This window comes from Bactrocera neohumeralis, chromosome 5 (genome assembly GCF_024586455.1).
Source record: "Bactrocera neohumeralis isolate Rockhampton chromosome 5, APGP_CSIRO_Bneo_wtdbg2-racon-allhic-juicebox.fasta_v2, whole genome shotgun sequence".
NCBI lineage: Eukaryota > Metazoa > Arthropoda > Insecta > Diptera > Tephritidae > Bactrocera > Bactrocera neohumeralis.
In genome coordinates this window covers 34,042,376-34,063,697 of record NC_065922.1, presented here as the reverse complement: position 1 = coordinate 34,063,697, position 21,322 = coordinate 34,042,376, and the positions used below count along the sequence as shown (strand labels likewise).

General features: G+C 35.4%; 1 protein-coding gene across 5 annotated transcripts in view; it reads right to left on the bottom strand.

Moving 5' to 3' along the window:
* LOC126759833 (proteoglycan 4) overlaps positions 1-21,322 on the bottom strand; it is a 162,414-nt gene that overhangs the window by 100,519 nt on the left and 40,573 nt on the right. For all 5 annotated transcript variants that reach the window (XR_007667092.1, XM_050474981.1, XM_050474982.1 and 2 more), the window contains exon 3: positions 8,369-8,419. The gene's annotated coding sequence lies outside the window, so the exon portion shown is untranslated. The remainder of the gene's footprint in view (positions 1-8,368; positions 8,420-21,322) is intronic.

The following is a 21,322-nucleotide window of genomic DNA, read 5'->3' as shown; positions in this document are numbered from 1 at the left end:
TACGTGAAATCGTCCCTTAATTTTTGAGATATCGCTCTGAAATTTTGCACGCACCCTTTTCTCTCCAAGAAGCTTCTTATTTGGCGAAATCGCCGATATCGGACCACTATAGCATTTAGCTGTTATACAAACTGAACTATCAAAATTAAGTGTCTGTATGAAAAACTTGTTTATTTAAAAATACATACTCACAAAATTTGGCATGGATTATTTTCCAAAGCAACGCTTTAATTACTGAAGAAATGGTTCAGTTCGAACTACTATAACATATAGCTGTCATACAAACTAAACGAACACAATCAAATTCTTGTATGAAAAAATTTGTAATTTACGAGATATCTTCACGAACTTTGGCGTGAATTATTTTCCAAAGCAACGCTATAACTACTGAAGAAATTATTTAGATCGGATTACTATATCATATAGCTGTCATACACACAGATTCTAAAAAAAATACTAATATCAAACAACACTGGCTTCAGTAGCCCTCCGCAATAGGGGTAAATTTAGTATAGAAAAATGTCTCACTCTGTGATTACTGTGATTACTTATGTCACAATTGTCCCTACCGATTAAGCAATTTTTATAAATTTCTTGACCCAATAAATGTTACACGCATGCAATGCTATGTATTCATTCGTAAATGTTGTGTATATGTTTCCAAATGCATGTAGCTCACAGCAGCAACACCGTTCAACACGCATTTTCGTGTACGCACGCTTGACCTCACAACAAGCGTTTGGCCAAAACGAAAGGCATCGCGTCTACTGTTGGCTTACACACATGCGCCCGTTGGCTGCCCGCTGTCATTTGCATATTACCTGCCACAGTTTACTGGCTGCCACATATAAGCACACAATCGGACATAAGTAAATACAATTGCTGTAAAATAAAAATACGCTAGTGTGCATTTGTTTGTCGCAATGGTTTTTCAGTTGCACTGCTGCAAATTGAAATGTTCCAACGCTATGTGGCCAGGCACTGACAACAGCGCAAAAATGGCTAGAAAAACTGTTTTAAGAAATTCGAACAAAAAATTCGTAAAAATGCGTGACAACATAAACTAGCACTTAATTACGACAACAAAAAGGCTTTAGCAGTCAATTTGATTTTCAATGCACAAGCATACAACATACAAGTGTACATGCTTGAGTATACATATGCATATACAAGTATCTATGTGTATTCACAGTCAAATAAATTGACACATGTCAAATAGAAAATTCGCAAATGCATTCGGGCGATCTCATGTCCATTTGGCGGTTAGACAAGTGATCGTTTGCAAACACGGTTTTAAATGAAGCCCTAAGGATACAATTTAAACAAGGAAATATAAATATAAATATGAAAAGCATTCAATGATTTATAGCAGAATAAAAACTAAAAGAGCTGAAGTAGATCTAGATTCCAGAAAAAGCATAAGAAAGAAAACCAGAAGAAAAAGCTATGATATTTTATTAAAAATAAAAAAAAGAAATAAATAGAGAACTTGATACTATTATAAGTAGAAGTCTTATATTCTGTAAACTGGTCCACAATTCACTACAGATAGCCCAAATAACAATGTTAGAAAAGTTCATTTAAACTTTAACCATTTTAACCATCTTAAATACACTGCTTTAACCAGTTGCCCGAGTGGATAAATACTTTCTGCAATCGACACACATTCGATGCGTTTCTTCTTTGTGGTAACAGAAGGAGAAGAAGATCCCAGTGTTAGAAAAGATAAGTGGTAAAAGAAACTCTTATTCAGATTAATGTGAAAAATTGCAATTCGGTTTTTAGGTTAAATTTAGCGGTTTACTAGAAAACTCATAAGACACCCTACTTCGAATAAAACTATTACACACGAAATAAAAATTTCACAACCCTATAAACCTAAAAATGCTTGTCTATTAATATTTTGTATTTCACTAGAATCTAAACTCTGCTTTTTTGGCTACCGCTTCTCGTTTGGAGATTTTTCAAAATTTCAAAAATACCTGTACATATAACGGGGTTTTCAATAGGGACGTTACAAAAGTAGACCGACAGGGACAGCAAACGACGCCATATTTTTCCCGCTATTTTGATATTTCTCTTCAATAAGGTTGGCCATTTTATCATTAAAAAATATACGATCCAACAACGAGTCAAAATTATGTATTCAAATTTACTACCGAAATTAGGAGTCAGTGGCCTCAACTTTAAGAGAGCTACGTCCAATTTATGATCGTCCTGACAGATCAACAATTGAGCGTCTAATGGAAAGTTTGAATCCATAGGCACCGTACAAAATGTTCCCGTGCTAGTGAGACAAAGAAGTGCCCGTAGTGTTGAGATATTGTTGCCGCTAGCGCATCAGTTGAGGAAGACAGTTGAGGAAGACCCAAAGCAGTCACTCACACATCGTTCCCAAGCGTGTGGCATATCTGTGATGTCGTTGTGGCGTTGTTTGCGAAAAGTTCTTTGCCTACATTATTACAAGATCAAACTGACTGAAGTCGCTTGACCACCAGAATCGTCGTATATTCGTGAATTGGGCTGAGCAACAACCTTGAAAATGATCTGGATTTTCATCGAAAAATCATCTTACGCGATAAAGCTCATTTTTGGCTGAATGGCTTTGTCTCGTAATCCATGAGTCAACATTTCATCACGAAAAAATTACGGTTTGTTGCGGTTTATGGGCAGGCGGCGTCATTGGGCCATATTTCTTCCGTGATGATCAAGGGTTGCACGTTACTGTGAATTGGAATCGCTACCGTTCAATGATAACCGAATATTTTTGACCCAAATTGGATGATACGAACTTGGACAATATGTGGTTTCAACAGGCGCCACAAGCCACACAACGAACATCACAATCAATTTATTGAAAACCAAGTTTGGTGAACGTGTTATCTCACGAAATGGCTCAGTCAATTGGACTATTGGACTATTTCCTATGGGCCTACGTCAAGTTTATGGTCTATGCCAACAAGCCAGCGACGATTGATGAACTTCGTACGAATATCGCACGAGAAATTGCAGTAGTATTAACCGATTTATGCTTGAAAACCGTCGAAAATTGGGTTCAGCGTTTGAACTTCTACATGTATACACATTTAATATATATTGCAAAAAAAAAATGCCACACTAAACAGCTGCTTCTACGAAATAATGTGTAACGATATAAAGCAGCTTTGAATCGTTCTAGAGTCTTTTTGCATTTCCTCAGAAAATTTACTATAGTAATATATGTATATATTTTTACACCATCAGAATATAGAGTTTTTAAATAAATCCAACATAAAGATGACGAGTACCACGAACGCCCTAGCACACTAACAACCGATGAAAACGTGGAAAAAGTGAAAGCAATGGTTATGAATGATAGCCGAATAACAATCACAGAAGCTCCTGACGTTTTCGGCATATTGATTGGCACATGCCATGAAAATTTTTCGAATTGTGTAGACATAAAACACATGGCAGCAAATTTTTTTGCGAATGGAAGTTACTTAGGAATCACTAAAAGAAGTCAACGACGATACAGAATTATTGAAACGTATTACAATGGGTGACGAAACATATGCTTATGGATATCACTTTGAAACTAAGGCTCAATCGTCTCCATTTCATCCATTTCTTTTAACGAATGAAAATCGCCAAGCTCATAAAACCACATCTAACCTTAGCAGCTGCCAGAGGCAAACTAAGCAATAAATACAGCTGATAATAGTATCTTACTTTAGGATTTCAAGGGCATGTATCAGAATAATAAAAAATGACAACTGGACTCTCCAAATCCCGCGAATATTCAAAATTAACGTTATTTTTTATGAACATACCTCGTATAACTCACACACTGACCGATAAATTATTCATATCAGTTTGGTAAAATAAGGAAAATCATTACATGTAATATATGGGAGCTGAGGTAATTCGTCGATCAATTTCACACTATAGTATTTTCGATAAAAAGTCAATTATAGGCAATGGGGCCAATTCGGTTTCTGGAGGCTTGGCCAGTTATGGTCCGAGTTTGAAAATTTTTTGACTTGAGATAGCATATCTTCAAGACGATATTTCTAAAAAGTTTTATCCGGATTAGTGCCAGATTTGTTTACAGAAAAGTGATAGAATCCAATGGAATTAAAATTTTATTATGTGGTAAGCAGACGAGCTTATAGCCCATTTTCGCACTGTGTCATAGAAGTGTCAGGATAATATTACCTACCAAATTTGGTTGAATTTGGCAGAGTAGTTCCGGAGATATGTGATTTCACTTAAAGGCCTTTCGGCCAATTTTGACACCGGCTCCCATAAAGCCTTCTCTTGCCATCCTCCACAACTTTACTAGATGCTACGTGGAACGTTTTCCTTTATTTGTGGAAAATTATCCAATAACTGAGTTATTTTTTTAAGTTCTCAACCATTTTTGAACTGCTGCAGCTGATATATATATTTTTAGTAAGCTAATACTGCTTGATTTTCATACAACTTTAGTACACAATGGCTATAGAAAACTTAAACTAACCTGTAGATGCCACACATTCATCACACCCATTTTTGTCGATTGTTACAAAAACCAGCACTTAAAATCTCAAACAATATGCATATTTAATGTGACCTGTCAAACAATCGCACAATAAACACCTACCATAAAAAGCACAAAATACGAAACAAATTTCCATAAACTAAAAAATCACCTGCGGCAAACACATTTTACATGCTTTAGACTAAATAATATTTAGGCATAACACCAAGCAACTGACCACAAATAAAATAAAATGAAAATTTGTTAAAATTCTCGGAGCGATGCTGGTCAAAAAAGGTGCACAAACATGGAAAGTGTGCATATTGCACGCGGCAGCCGTGGGTGATGGCAAGACAATGTGTCAGACCAAGCAAATGAATGAGACAAAAAACATATAAAAACAAATCAGTTTTAAGGTTTATGCAAAATTTTTGTTAAAAGTGCAATTCGTAAGAAAAGACTGAAACAACAGACCGCTATAAAAAAAAGCTGAAAAAATAATATTTCCTCTAAAGCAGTAAAATTGCCATCAAATATGTACAAAAACTGCATGCCAAGTCAAAAACTACGCCCACTCAACAGCACCAATCAATGCACCTCTGCATACCTGTATATGTATTTATATATGTGTGTGTACAAGAATGCATAAGTGCAGCCCAATTTAAAATATAGTATTTTCCGTTTATGCTCGACACAATTGCAAATATTTGGACAGCACCCACTGGGGGTGCAATAACGACAGTCGAAACTATGACGCTAAACGATGGCGCTTTTGGCGTTGATATATGACTATTTTAACTAGCAAAATTGGCGTACAAAAACAAATTTATGATAGAAGTTAGTGTGCGCTGGAGTTGGAGTCTGTCCTCGCTGGAATGTTAATAATTATGCAATCGCTTTCATTTGCATTCGCTGCAATTACAGTCTTTATGTAAATTTTTGTGCAAATTGCTGGTACAAAAATGACAAATTCATTGTTTTTTTTTATTCTATTTGACTTTCGGCTTGAGTTGCATAATGTTTAGCGAAATATAAGGTTTAATAAACAGAAATTCATTATTTATCCCACAGATGGCTTTAATAATCTGTCCCTCGCTTTGTTGTATAAGTACGATAGGGTTACACTATATGACATTGGAAAGATAAGATGATTTCGTACTAAAAATGTTTTTGGACATTTTTATGATTTGCCTGGCTGGCTCAGCACTGTTTGAGCAGGCGCCAAAGGTGCAAGCGGCTGAAATTTTCCATACTTTTTATGGTCCTGATACTGTAATAGAAATCACGCTCAATTTTGCTTCCAGTAATGCACCACCATCTGAAAGACCAATTGTTGGAAATATCGAAAAATTAATAGAAATCGTCGAGTTCGACCATCATGTAAGCACTGTTTTGATTACCCAATAATCATTTAAATAAGGTTGGATACAAAAAGAAGCTCGTGTGTCCAGCGAGTTAACGCAAAAATAGCTAATGGACCGAATTTCCATCTGCGAACTGCAGCTGAGACAATAACAACAATTCATTTAAAGCAGGTGCTTACCGGTGGGTAGGGTGGTTACCGACGTTGAAAATTGGGGCACTTACAGCAGAGTCAAGCGAAAACAATCGTGGTTCAACCGTAGTATAGTCAGGATTGACGATCAGAAATGTTTTTATCTATTATGAGCTGCTCATCTACCGTCGAACTCTTAATTCGGTGCTGCACTGTCAACAATTGGACCGTCTGAATGAAGCAATCGCCCAGAAGTGGACTTGCTTTGTCGAGGGGAAAGAAACACTTATAGATTTTAACTCGCCGGAAGCTCCGAGAGATCGGTTAGAAGGTTCCCAAGCATCCATCTTAAAATACAGACCTGCTATTAAGTAAGTGATTACTACCTGTTCTTGTCTATGACGAATGATTTTGCTGATAAAAAATTCGCCTTAAGAGAAGCTCGTGAAAATAAACAGCTACAGTTTTTATTAATAGGAGCCAGGGTTTCTATCTATCGACCTTAAACCTGTCGTTCTCAAGCGTTGGGCATCTCTCTGACGTCGTCTTGGCGAATTTTGTGAAAAGATCTTGGCTTACATCTTTACAAGATCAAATTGACGTAAGACCACCGAATCGTCGTATGTTCACTTAGAAACAACTTGAAAATGATCCGGATTTTCAGCGAAAAATCATCTTCAGCGTTGAGGCCCATTACTAGCTGAAAGGCTTCGTCAATAAGCAAAATATGCGTTTTTGGTCAGGCAATCCACACACGTACTCCATGAGTCACCATTGCATACCGAAAAAACTACCGTTTGGTGCGGTTTATAGGCCGGCGGCGTCATTGGGTCGTACTTCTTCCGTGATGATCAAGACCGGCAGGTTACTGTGAACGAAAATCGCTACCGCTCAATGATAACCGAAAATTTTTGGGCTGAATTGAAAGATATGAACTTGGACAATATGCCACACACATAGCAAAAGTCACAATCGATTTATTGAAAAGCAAGTTTGGTGAAAATGTTATGTCACGAAATGGCTCAGTCAATGGGCCCCCCCCCTTCCTGTGGGGCTACGTCAAGTATATGGTCTATGCCAGCAAGTCAGTGACGATTGATGAACTTCGTACGAATATCGAAAATGTAATTGCAGCATTATCGGCCGATTTATGCTTGAAAACCGTTGAAAATTGGGTTCAGCGTCTGGACTTCTGCAAGCAGGCCCGTGGTGGCCATGCAAAAGCAATCGAGTTCCATATATAATGGCATCGAATGTACTTTCACAAGGATAAAGAACTTCATTGATACCCCAAACCGGTTTTGTTTTATTAAAAAAATAGCGATCTTATTGAAAAACCCGTTAATTAGATCACCGAGAAGCGGAAAGTGATAGAGAAGTGGAACCGAAGTTGGTAATATCGTAACAGCCAAGGATATGAAATTTCGAATTATTTTTTAAACTAAATAATACTTTTATGAATATAAAAAAATAATAATTTTTCTACAGACAGGTTATAATTTAAGCCTCATTGGGGAAATTGCGAACTACTAAACGTCAGATAATCTATCACTTGAAAAAGATAACTGTTCTACACAGGATCTGAAGCTTAGTACATGTAGGCGAAATTGCGATTATGTAATTTTTATTGGCTTCAACTAACAAATTAGTTTTATTGTGCCGAAAATAAAATTTTCTCAAGAAATCGTTCACACGATAGTCGGGTCTAAGTAACCTGAACGGATTTTTATCCGGCCAAGGACTGTATACTCGACACCATTCCTCGAAATAATTTTAGGAATATTTTCTGCCGCTACAAAAACAAGTCTACATAAAAAATGCCATTTTTTTGGAGTAATAAATAATAGTTTAATCTGACTGGAATTTACTTAATAATACGATACATATTCAAATCTTTTTCCTTTAAAACTTCAAATTTAGTTAATTGATATTGAAATGAATGTATTGCTAAACATTCACTAATTCAATTTAGTGCTACACTTCAGACTCTTAAATATTCATACATAAAAGGATCTTGTAAATCAGTGACCCAACAATGGCTATCGCACAAAATCAAAGCAAAAACACAACAACTGCTGTATTTTAGGCAACAAAACCAGTTAAATTTAAATTTTTTCTAACTAACTATGTATGTAAATGGCAGCTGGCAAATTAAATTGGAATTGAGAGCTGATGCTTATCGGAACATGCAAGTCAATTTAGATTTCATTCTTGAAACGAAAGTTAGCATTTATGCTCTCTGGGGGGCAATTGAGCTAATCAAGAATGTCGATAAGAACAGTTACATGGTAAATCGCTCAGATTTCGATATGATATACATACATATAGGTGGACAGAAAATACAGAAATTTTAAAAAGATTTTTGGACTTACATGACTTAATTGCGCACAAAATCACTATGCAGCAAACAACCAATGAATTGTCTGAAACGAAAGATAACAATAATTTTACAAATTATATTAAATATTTAATTTTTTAATATATGTATGTATTTATTTGACTTAGATATACATATGTATGTAAATATACTGTCCTAATAACCAAGAAATTCCATATCTAATGCATTGTCTGCACTTGCGATTATCCCACCGCAGCTAATATAATTATGTAGTAGAGCATATATGTATATGTACAAGTATATTAGACATAACAAAAACCAGCTGACTGCGAACGAACTACAAACCGAAATGGCGGAAAGAAAAAGCAAGAAATTATGTCAAGGTTGTGTGCACAAAAACAAAATTTAAAAAGCAAATTAAAATCTCAAATGTCACACAAAACAAAGCCGAAACGCACGCTTGAATTAAACACATAAGAAAAGCCGAAAGCCGAAAATTTAACGGTTTGACGTCTAAACAAAAGGGATAGAGACCGCAGCTGTCTAGTGGACAATGGTCACAAAACGCTGCGTGCGTTCGCGTTACAGTTCAAAAGTCATTTTCGCGCGGCTTATTTGTAAAAATACAAAGTCACTCACAGCAAAACATTAAAACAAAAAAATAAAAATTTAATAAACGCAGTACTTCACAAAGCATAAAAAAAGCGTAAGTACACTAATAGCTAGTAAAAGTGCAATGATTAAGTAAATTAAGTAATAAAGCTGCAAGCGTTCATAATCACAATGACACACAAAACAAGAAAAAACGTTAACTTCGACTGCACCGAAGCTAATATAACCTTCACAGGTGCATTTCTTTTAGTAACTATGTGTTCAGTTTGTATGGAAGCTATATGCTATAGTAATCCGATCTGAACAATTTTTTCGGAGATTACATTGTTGCCTTTGAAAATAATATACACCAAATTTCGCGAAGATACTCTTTATTCCGATCGTTCAGTTTGTATGGCAGCTATATGTTATAGTGGTCCGATATCGGCAGTTCCCACAAATGAGCAGCTTCTTGAAGAGGAAATGACGTTTGCAAAATTTCAAAACGATATCTTAAAAACTGAGGGACTAGTTCGTATATTTACAGACAGACATACGGACGGACGGACAGACGGACAGACTGATCACTTACATATACTTTAAAGGGTCTCCGACGCTTCCTTCTGGGTGTTACAAACTTCGTGACAAACTTAATATACCCTGTTCAGGGTATAAAAATGTAACGAAGTAATATGCCACTTCGGCTCACACAACGAAGGTGAGCAAACACTTGATTTAAAGTGTGTAAATATGCTCGGAAAGCACTTATTAGACATTATGTGTTGTTTATGCTTTAATACAGTTGTAATAGTATGCTAATTAAATATATGTATGTACGTACATACATAAGTAAGTATGTAAGTAGGCTGGCAAAATATTCATTACAATTAGTGGTTTACGTAAAACCACACAGTGTTGTAAAATAAAAAAAAAAAACAGGTGATTGGGCTAATTTGGGGGTAAACATAGCTTTGTCTGAACACTAATTAATATGGCTAATACTATGAACAAATTGACAAAGGAATTTCTTTAGATAGCTGTGAAAAAAGCTTTGAGTTTGTAGCATTCTGAACATACAAAAAAAAGAAAGCTTAAAAAAAATAAAAATTAAATAAAAAAAAAATAATAATAACAATAATAACATTTAATGCTATGTTCGCACAGGTCTATTACCCAATTAAATTAAATTATAAATTGAGTCAATGAGCTTGATGTGAACATAAACTATACTTAGCCCTTTTATTATTAGATAACTGACAATTGAATGTGAGAATAGCGCTAAAAACAATTTTTGTGACAATAGTGAAGAAAAATAACGTTGACCCATGGTGTCTTGAGGTGAGTCATATGTATATAAAAAGATAGTAATATGTAACGGTGATCAAGCCAGAACTGACTGTCAGGAAAGGTTTATGGATTTTATGGTGAAATTGGCCGGGAATTATCTACTTTGAGCTGATCCACTCATCCGCTGTTGTGTCCTTTTTATTGGGTGTGTTTTTTACGTGGCGGGTCCCAAACCCAGCGCACAACCCTAGGGGGGTTTTTATTTTAGCTTGACTTCACACGGATGTTTTTTGGCTACCGAGACGAAGTCAGAAACCCGAATACCCAATCGATGACAATGGAGCAGACATTCCATTGCACAATAATGAAGAAGTTCGAATTGCAATTACCCGTCTGAAGAGCAACAAAGCAGCGTGGGCCGATGGATTGCCGGTCGAGCTATTCAAATACGGCGGCGAAGAACTTATAAGGAGCATGTATCAGCTTCTTTGTAGAAGATGATCGGACAAAAGCATGTCCGACGATTGGAACCTAAGTGCGCTTTGCTCAATCCACAAAACGAGAGACTCATCAATCTGTGCCAACTACTGTGGGATAAGCCTCCTCAACATCGAGCGTAATGTATAAAAGATTAAAGCCCACCAGATATTAACCATGCGCCAAATCTTTGAAAAGACCCGTGAAAAGAGGATCGACACTCACCACCTCTTCGTTGATTTTAAGGTCGCTTTCGACAGTACGAAAGGGAAATGCCTCTTTGGTATTCTCGCAAAGCGAATACGGCTGTGTAAGCTAACGTTGAGCAACACCAAAAACTCTCCGAAAGGACCTCTCCGAGCCGTTCGATACCAAATGCGGTTTCAGACAAGGAGACTCGCTATCTGGTAACTTTTTCAATATATTTATGGAGAAAATAATTCGAGCTGCAGAGTTTAATAGAGAAGGTACAATCTTCTACAAGAGTGGCGTACGCCGATGACATCGAAATCATTGGTCTAAACAACCGCTCCGTTAGTTCTGCTTTCTCCACACTGGATAAGGAAGCGAAGCATACGGGCCTGGTTGTGATCGAGACAAGTCATAAAACAAACAGTCATCGTGTTCACAGTCTTAACTTTGAAGTCGTAATTTTGTCTATCTTGGAAACAGCATAAAAATCACAAATCACAAAAAACACAGAATAACAGGCTATGCCGGCTAGATCATGCTATACGAATGGATGAAAACACTACATCTCTGAGAGTATTCGACGCAGTACTTGCCAGGGGAAGCAGAAGAAGAGGACGACCACCACTCCGTTATAAAGACCAGGAGGTACCTGGCTACACTTAGTCTCCAAGAGCTGCTCCTCTAAAGCCAAACTCTTTATTCAGACCTTGTCTGTCAACAACTGGGCCATCTGAATGGCTCAGATACGGTCAAATTTGACAAAGAGGAAAGAAATTGTGTTCAATCAGGACAATGCCAACTTGACTTGGCAAAAACTCCGGAAGCATGGCTGAGATGTTCTTATGCATCCAACTTATAGATTGGAACTGGTACCAAAGAATACTACCTCTTACTGTACGGGGCGAATGTTTTGTGCTGGTAAAAAGTGAACTTCAAGATAAGCGTGTAAAAATTTACTGTCCTAATTTTTTCCATTGGAAACGAGGGTTATATTCAAATTGCCAACAAATTGTCGGACAAAACGATGTTCATTTCAACTAAATCGGTTTAGTCTGCCTATGATAAATTAAACTTTCAACTAAATTCAAAAATAATGGATTTCTTTTTACTAGACCTTATATTCTCATTCAACAAAAGGAATATGAATTGTAATGAAATATCTCAGTAACGAAATTTTCAACATAATTGTATAAAAAAGAAAAAAACTCGAGAAAATTTAGCTTAATTATATAAAAAAGAAAAGAAAATCGATAAAATTTCGCTTACGCTATTGTACCTACATATGTACGTGTAATAAATGAAAGTAATTTGTAAAAAAAAATGTTTGTTTTCACAAATCAGCTACAACATATTTTCATCTCCTATGGACGTGGCAACTGAAAGCAACCCAAATTTGAAGTGTTTTGCAGAAAATAGGCGCAGCAAAGTAAGTCAAATATTAACTAGCAACAATTTGGCCCGTAAGATAGTATGCGAGTAGAAAATTAAGATTTTATCGCTATGATCAATTTTTCCTTTTTTGTTTTAATTTTATAAAACAATCTACAAACAAAAGAATTGCGCAAGAAGCAAACATACAAGACAAGCAAATATATACACAAACTATAGCAACTACAAACAAATACAATAAGAAGAAAAACAACAACAACAGAAAATAAAAAGTTAATCGAAAAGTATCCACCGATCACACTGAAATATTTATCCCCAACCGGACAATGTGAAATAGTCGTAGGAAAATGGAAATAAATAAATTCAAGCAAAGCTAATTTTATCTAAGATATTGTTTAAGACAGAAAAAAGTAACGCGAACAGTCTTAACGAAGCAAGGTTGAAGGCGCACACCGCAAAGAAGGCTGGCGGATTAATGTAGAGCAGTTCAGAGGGTCACGCAAGGCGTTGTTGCCGATGCTGTGGCCGGTGTTGTGTGGCGATGGTGGCGCTCAAGGCAGTGACGGCAGGGACCAGTGCAGCAAATGAACACAATGTGTTCTACAAGCAAAAGTAGAGAGCTCTATTGAAAATTGCGCGCACCGACGTTGATTTAGTTGTACTTCTAGAGGCATTTGGCACTCAGGTCTTGTTATGCGGCGGCACTCCATTGACTACAACAAAACAAAACGCTGTTTAGTGTTCGCATTGCTCAATTTCTGATAACGATAAATCTACTTTCAAATAAATTGTTACTTCTTAAATTTCAACTTTTACATTTAAACTGAAAACTCGGCCTCCTGAGCGTACTACTCGCAACAGCATCACTCATCTTGAGACCCAGTATTCATTATGGATTAATATTCGACCGAATAGACCACGTCCACACGCAGTGAGGAAAACATAGCACCCGTAGCTGAGAGTTTACAAGAAGACCGTCCAGAGTCGATCGGCACCGTTCACAGCAACTCGGACTGACGCATGGAACTTCTTGGCTGATTTTACGTAGAGATCTTTAACTTTAAAGCATATAAAATAAGCCGCTTGACCTTTCCAAGCGACATCGCTTCGCTCTATTGGCTCTTGAAAAGTTCGAAAAAGATCCGACATTTTCGAGCTAAATTTTGTTCAGCCATGAGGCCCATTTCTGGCTCAATGGAACGAAAAGCAACCTAAAGAGATTCAAGAGCTGCCATTTCATACAGAAGGAACAACGGTTTGGTGTAGTTTGTGGGCCGGTGAAATCATCATTCCATATTTCTTGCAAAATGATGCCGTTGAGAACGTACTCGTCAATCACGATCGTTATCGCGAAATTATAACCGACAATTTGATGCTTGAAATTGAAGCTCGTGACATTGATGTCATTCGTCAGTTACCAGTCGAAATGCTCGAACGAGTCATGGAAAATTGGACTCAACGGATGGATCATCTGAGACGTACCCGCGGCCAAAATTTGAAAGAGATAATAACAAAAAATAAATGGCAAAGAATTCTTTCGAATGATATTTTCTTTAAAAAAAAGTAGGCAACCTCAAAATGGATCGGCCTTTAAATAAAACAAAAAAAAAACTTTTCACAAACATAGTCATAGACATGCAAAAAAATAGTCGAAGTACGATTCATACCGCCAGGTTAGCTTAAATTAGTCACATGTGATGCAACATTTTTAGAAAACCCAGAGTATAAAAATAAATCATACGCGCAAAAAATAAACCACAATTATTCATAGAAAATCCAATTTTCTTTTGCTCTCTATTTGTTGTAAAAACTACAATGACGCATATGCGGTGGGAAAAACCAGCGTTCACCGAGTTATATGCATATAAGTATATATCTGTATTTATACAAATTGTCACAGTTTGCAGCAAACTCATCATCAAAACTATTTTCGTTGTAAAGGTTAGTATGCGTGCTCCCGACAAGGATTCTATTGTTATTACTAATGACAACAATTGGCAAAATTTCTTTCGCAGTGCGTGGGCCAAACCCTGACTCTTTAATTTGATAATATGCCACACCGAAGCAGTGTTTCAGTAAATACCAGCATTAATGCTGACAAACACGCATTTTAATTGAATGTCAAACCGAGCATATATACATATATAAATAGGTATGTACATATGTATATGAGTAAGCATGATGTTGAGTCAAGTCATATTAAATGCGATTATGTATGTGCTTTTAATTAAATTAATGCTGGCAAGACCCCCGCTGTTACTACGTATTGCATTTTTATCTCAACTCCCAGAAAGCAATGTTTATATATTTATTGTACTGTAAGTTAGCTCAGTAGAGTATATGTATATATGATGCATTGATATGTACAATATTTCTTTAATTTATATGAACTTGAAAAGTGTGCAACGCAATGTTAACACCCAACTGCAAATTACTCGTTGGCACCTGGTGGCTGTGGACGCGCCTATAAGCAACTATTCGCCTGTCAAATGCCATTCAGTTGTCATGAGTTTCCATTTTTTTGTTTTTTTCCTTTGGATTCTCATGCTGTTTCGCCCCCAATATTTCTTTGAATGTTTTGTTGCTGCTAATATAGGATTTAATTGTTTTAAACTTCATCGGTTTGCATGTATAATAATAAGTCGTTGCTCGGTATGTATATATAAATATAAACATTAATATGCATATACTGATATTCGTTTATAGTTGAATATAAATATATGGAAAATTATGCAGAGCAGTGAAAAAATTTGAATTGAATCGCTAAGCGTTTGGTTAGTGGGAAACAATCAATGTCATGACTGAAATGACAGTTTAACAAAATGCTGCACTTCGCTGTCAATAAGTGGATGAGGTCGACTGAATTTATGTGGGAAAATCACTGATTCTTATGTTCGGTAATGAAATAAATATTTCTGTGAACGGCACTTTATTTACATATATAATTCTATTTATGTTTTTTTAGCAATTCTTAATTAGGTATCTAAAAGAGCAAAAAAAATCCTATTTGAAATCCTGTATCACAGATAATGTTAAAAAATGTTAAAGAAATAATTTAAAAATACAATTTTTTCGAGCATAGAAGTTTTAGTAGATTATTTTTTCATAAGGGCATAACCAACTTTCATATTTCGATTGGTTATTAAAAATAACATACTCAAAATTTAAATCGATATCTCAAATAGTATTTGAGTTACAGCCACTTATTTCAATGAGCTCCATCAGTTTATAAAGTTAGAGAAAATCTTTCGATTACACAGTAGAACACCCCCCAGACAATAATCCCAAAAATGTTCCACAGTGTTATTATTAAACTCTTTCCACATCTTCTGTTTATAGTTCTCCGTACAATAACCACTGACGGAGAAGGCCGGAATCACTGACGCACTGTATAACCTTTTTTAGCGGCATTAGAGATCGCATGAACTTGAAAACTATTTAATTTTTTTTTACAAAAATTAATACTGTGTGTTTTTAAAATAGGTATAAATATGCCCTTAAAATTTCCAAAAAAATTATTAATATTTTTTATTTCCAAATATCGTGTTTTTGGGCTATCACACTAGGTACATATCAATTCTCGGACCAAAAAACGCAACTTTAGTTAGATTACTTCGATAATCGCCCGTATTTCTTAACATCAGAACTTTAAGATAAATCGAAAATCCTCAAACCGGGTTGGATCTTATTCATTTTAGATATCTGTATGTATTTTGGTTACTTTTTACCGTTATTATACTCTTAGAAGTTATATGAAAATTATATAACCATCAAAAATGTATGAAAAATCTTATTGATGTTATTACATCCCAACATTTGTGTTAAAATTTCAAGAAAATTTCATTAAAAAATTACAGCGATAGCTACATCAAAATTATTTAGTGTCAAAATCATTTAAATAAATAGATAAAATTAAATACTCAAAAAGACAAGTTATTAAGTTCGCTAAAGCACAGATTTTCCCGATGGAAAACTACATGCAGTTACATCCCCATTGCGTGAAGCTACTGATTAAGAGTTGCCGGTATGCCTGAGTTGGTTACTATAACAGGATTTTACATCGCGGAAGGCTACTGAAGGCAATGTACGTGAAAACATAGTTAAGTGCACATTTTGAAAAGCACTGTTCAAAATAATTGGCAGCATTAGCCAAAGCTTTGACATAAATCGTAAAACGCAAAATAAATAAAGAATTTAAAAAAAGTATGTTTAGTATAATTGACCTTCGTTGTGAAATTACTAAATTTCAGCGCGTGGACTGTTTTTCAATTTGACTAATACTTGAAATTATGATGAATCTGAAAAGTTATCAAGTATAACCATTTTTTTTAAATATGTATGTATATACATTAGGGTGTTTTTTTTAACTATTAATTTGTTTCAATCCCTTCACGAAATTTCCTTGGAAATATCCTAAAAAAATTCCCTGAAAATGTATCCCTTAATATTAAAATTAAGAACTGGACCAAGGCATGTAAAAATTTTCCATTGAAATACACTACAATCGTGATTTTTTATATTTAAATTCCTACAGCTCAGAGGTATTTTATGGCATCGTTTTGACTTTAGACGCATATTTCCCAGTTCACTCTACAAAAGTGCCCAGTGCAACAAAGTCGTAACTCACACCGGCGAGGTAGTACGAGGCTCTAAAACCGATTTTCTACGAGTTTCACATTTTTTTGTATATATCTCGTAAATGACAAGAGCTAATATACATATAATATATATAAAATATCCATGAAGCCACCAGTCGACTCCGACATGCCTATACGAGACTTGGTTGGAAATTGGGCTCAAAGTGACGAGGAAAAGGCTAATTGTTTTGTAAATCACCTAGAACAGGAATTTCAACCTAATTGCCCAAATAACAACTTTAAGCTGTCAATCTTACCTAATACAGTTAACGAGTAGCTCGAGTCTTTTAAGACTTCACCTTTTGAAAGTATTAGAGTCATAAAAGACCTTAATCCAAAAAGTCGCCAGGACAGGATAATATTTCCTCAGAAATGCGGTGCTCTCTATGCTCTTCAATGCAATTCTTAGTTTTGAATACTATCCAATTTCATGGAAAAAATTGCAGATTATCTTGATAGATAAACCTGGGAAAGACTTAGCATAGCTTTTGTCATATATACCAATCAGTCTTCTACCCTGCCTTTCTAAAATATTTGAAAAAGTTCGGGTTTCGTGCAAAACATAGCACGATTTAGAAAGTACATAAATACAATTACGAACGAAATAAGAAAATCATTTGAGCACAGAGAGTGCTGTTCGGCTATATTACATATTAGTCGTGGCTCAGGCGTTTGATAAGATGTGGCAAGAAGGTCTTTTATATGTATGTATAAGACTAAAAAATACTACCTTTAGAATTGTATATTGTATATTGGAGTCTCATTTAAAAAATAGACAATTTATGGTTAAAGTAGGAGATATGATATCATAGGAATGACAGATAAGGGCTGCTGTACTTCAGGGCAGTGTTTTAGGCCCAACTCTATACATCATACATATATGTATGTATATGCAGCAGATTTTCTAACAGCTTAAAATGTATTGTGGCGTACGACCTGTGCAAATAAAATTTATATAAGAGAAATGTACCGATCGAAAATGCTTTGAACAATCACGTGTTCGCCATGGTACATGCGTAATGAAAACATCCGTAAAGATCTTAGTCCTAAAGAGCAACAAATCACCAAAATAAGAATTTTTAAAATTTTATATTATATTTTTTATTGTTAGGATTTAAAAAAAAGCAGATCAAATAAATAAAGAAATATTGAAAAAAAAAAATAATAATACATAACTAGTAATACAAATACAAATATGCACCTGACTAGTTGACGAACACTTCTAAGGAAAACCTCCAAGTTAGTTAAATTAATTCAAATTTTAAGATTATCTAACAGAATATTAAAATAAAAGACTAAAATGAGAAATATTGAACGGAAATTCAAATGACACAAAAATGTTTACACATATTTTGTATGAATAAAAGAAAACTGCGTCTAACTTGTTGGACATAAGTTGAGTTTTTTTTTTTTAGTTGAGCTTTTGTTACGACTTACTCATGAATATCCAAAAAAGTATTACCGAATTTATTTTCACCAAATTATGGCTTCATATTTACCATCTCAAATATACTATTATTCAAAAAAAATGTACACACTTTCAATTTTTGAGTGCTTTGGAGTGCAATAACCGAAAGCTGAAGGCAATGAACTGAAAACTACCCAATCGATTTATGAAAACGCAAAATATTAATGTATAACAATAAGCGATGCATACGTACATGTGTACATATCTCTATGCACTCTCAATGAAAATACCATAGAAATGTACAGTTATCACAATATGCGATTCCAATGGGAGCTGCTTCCGAATTTCGACAGCTGAATAGCTGAAAGGCACTGCGGAAAAACACCTGAAAGGCATAAAAGACTGCACAATTGCGCAAATTGCAGTGTTTTCGACTGTGCGCATGCGCAAACTTTTACATCACTGTATCATATGTAGTTAAGCTACCAAAGTTACACATATAATTATGCCCTGAACATGGTATATTAAGTTTGCCACGAAGTTCGTAATACCCTGAAGGAAAAGTCGGAGTCTCTATAATGTATATATAAAATAATGGTGCGTAAAGACTCAAGTCGGTGTAGCCATGTCCGTCGGTCGGTCTCTATATACGACATCCATTCCCTCAGTGTTTGAGATATCGAACGGAAATTCTTTTTCTCTCAAAGAATGTGCTCATTTGTTAGAATCGACGTTATCAGAGCACTATAGGATATAGCTACTTTACAAACCATCTACATATTTATCAAACTCAATTCATTGTATAATAAAAAACTTTCATTTTTGTCAAGATAACTTCCTGAAATTTGGCATATTATGCGAGGCAATGCTGCAATCTCCGATAAAATTGTTTAGATCGGATCATTATAGCACAAAGCTGCCATACAAGCTCACCGTTCAAAATCAAGTCCTTGTATGGAATTCTATATTTTAAAAGTTATCCGGACGAAATTTGGCATAGATTATTTTCCAAAGTACTGCTATAGATTGTGCACATCAAATCACCCTAACATATAGCTTTCATACAAACTGGTCTATCAAAATATATTGGGTAGTCGAAAAAGTCTTTTCGTATTTTGTCAGTCAGATTTTATAATATATCTCCAGTGCTATCAATCACATTGTGTCGTACCATATAGTGTTGGAAAGCTAAAATTTTAAGCTTTGTTTAACAAAACAACTAATATTAATTTAATTCGGGGAAGTTGAAAAAAAGTTACAGCTGTTTAAAAATGAGTGAAAATAATGAATTTCGCTATATTGAAATATGAAATTTTTGTATAAAAAAGGGAAGAATGCCACGCAAGCCATCCATCTACGAAACTTATGAAGTTCACGGAGACGCTGCTGTCTCAGTTCGTGTAGCACAACAATGGTTCGCTCGCTTCCGTTCTGGAAATTTCGACGCGAAAGATGCACCTCGCTCTGGTCGACCTAACGTTGAAAAAATTCGATGAAATTATGAAAAAGACTAACCAGGACTGTCAAATGCAGCCATCACATCGTTAAGGAACTTAAAATTTATCATCAGACGGGTTTGAATCATTTAAAAAAGGCTGACTGCAAAAAGCTCGATGTTATGTACCACATGAATTGTCTGTGAAAAATTTAATGGACCGAATAAACATCTGCGATTCTTTGCTACAACAAAATGAAATCGAACCATTTCTGAAGCGATTGGTAACAGAAGACAAAAACTCGATCAAATACGACAATAATGTGCGAAAACGACCATGGTCCAAGCGTGGTAAAGCTCAACAAATGGTTGCAAAGCCGGGATTGACGCCTCGAAAGGTTACGCTGACTGAGTGTTTGGTGGGATTGGAAAGGAATCATCCACTATGAGCTGCTCCAGCCTGGTGGAACTTGATGATTCTACATTTTACTGTCAACAACTGATGAGATTGAAGCAAGCAATCGGAAAAAAACGGCCAGAACTGATCAACAGAAAAGGCGTCTTCTTCCATCAGGACAACGCTAGACCACACACATCTTTGATGACTCGGCTAAAACTGGGAGAGCTTGGCTGGGAAGTTTTGATGCATCCACCATATAGCTCTGACCTTGCACCATCGGACTATCATTTGTTTCGGTCAATGCAGAACTCCCTTAATGGAGTAAAGTTGGCTTCAAAAGAAGCCTGTGAAAATTACTTGTCGCAGTTTTTCGTTTTCGCCGAGAAACCAGAAAGTTTTACACTGACAGGAATAATGTCTCTAGTGGAAAAATGGCAAAAAGTGGTTGACCAAAATGGTACATTTTTGGTTCATTAAAGTTCATTATAAATATAAAAAAATAAGTTGAAGTTTGATTAGAAATACGAAAAGACTTTTTCGACTACCCAACATTTTATGTCAGGAAAATGCAGCTGTGAGTTTTAGTTTAGCTGAAACAGGCCTCAGTTAATTTTTTTCTTGTTTTTGTTTACAAAATATTTTTTTTTTTTAATTTTTTTATAAAAATCAACACCTTATGTAAAAAAAATCATATACATATTTTCGCATTTTCATTATTATTATAATATTCGTGATTTACTAAGGTGTCGGTGTTGCGGCGCCAATTAAAATTGTTGCGTGCAATAAATGGAAACACAATTTGATCAAAAATTACTTTTAACACTCTTTTCATTACTCAGCAACACAATTAGCAAGACTATAACAGCAGATAAAGTTATTTCGGCAAGCATATATATTTATACATATACAAGTATGTCTATCCGCTCACAAAGCGGTACAATTTTGATTAGTTTTGATTGACTGAAATTCTTTAAAACCAAATTGAATGGCTGCAAAGCAAACTAGAAACTCACACTCACACTAAAACCATTATAAAATCCAACGAAGACATTGAACGGAGGCAGAAAAATTGGCGTGTCTTTTATATACATGCATGTACGTAGAAGGTGCGGAAGGTGAGCAAATTGTAACATTACTCAGATCCCGCGATTGATTTGCACAAATGAATTGTG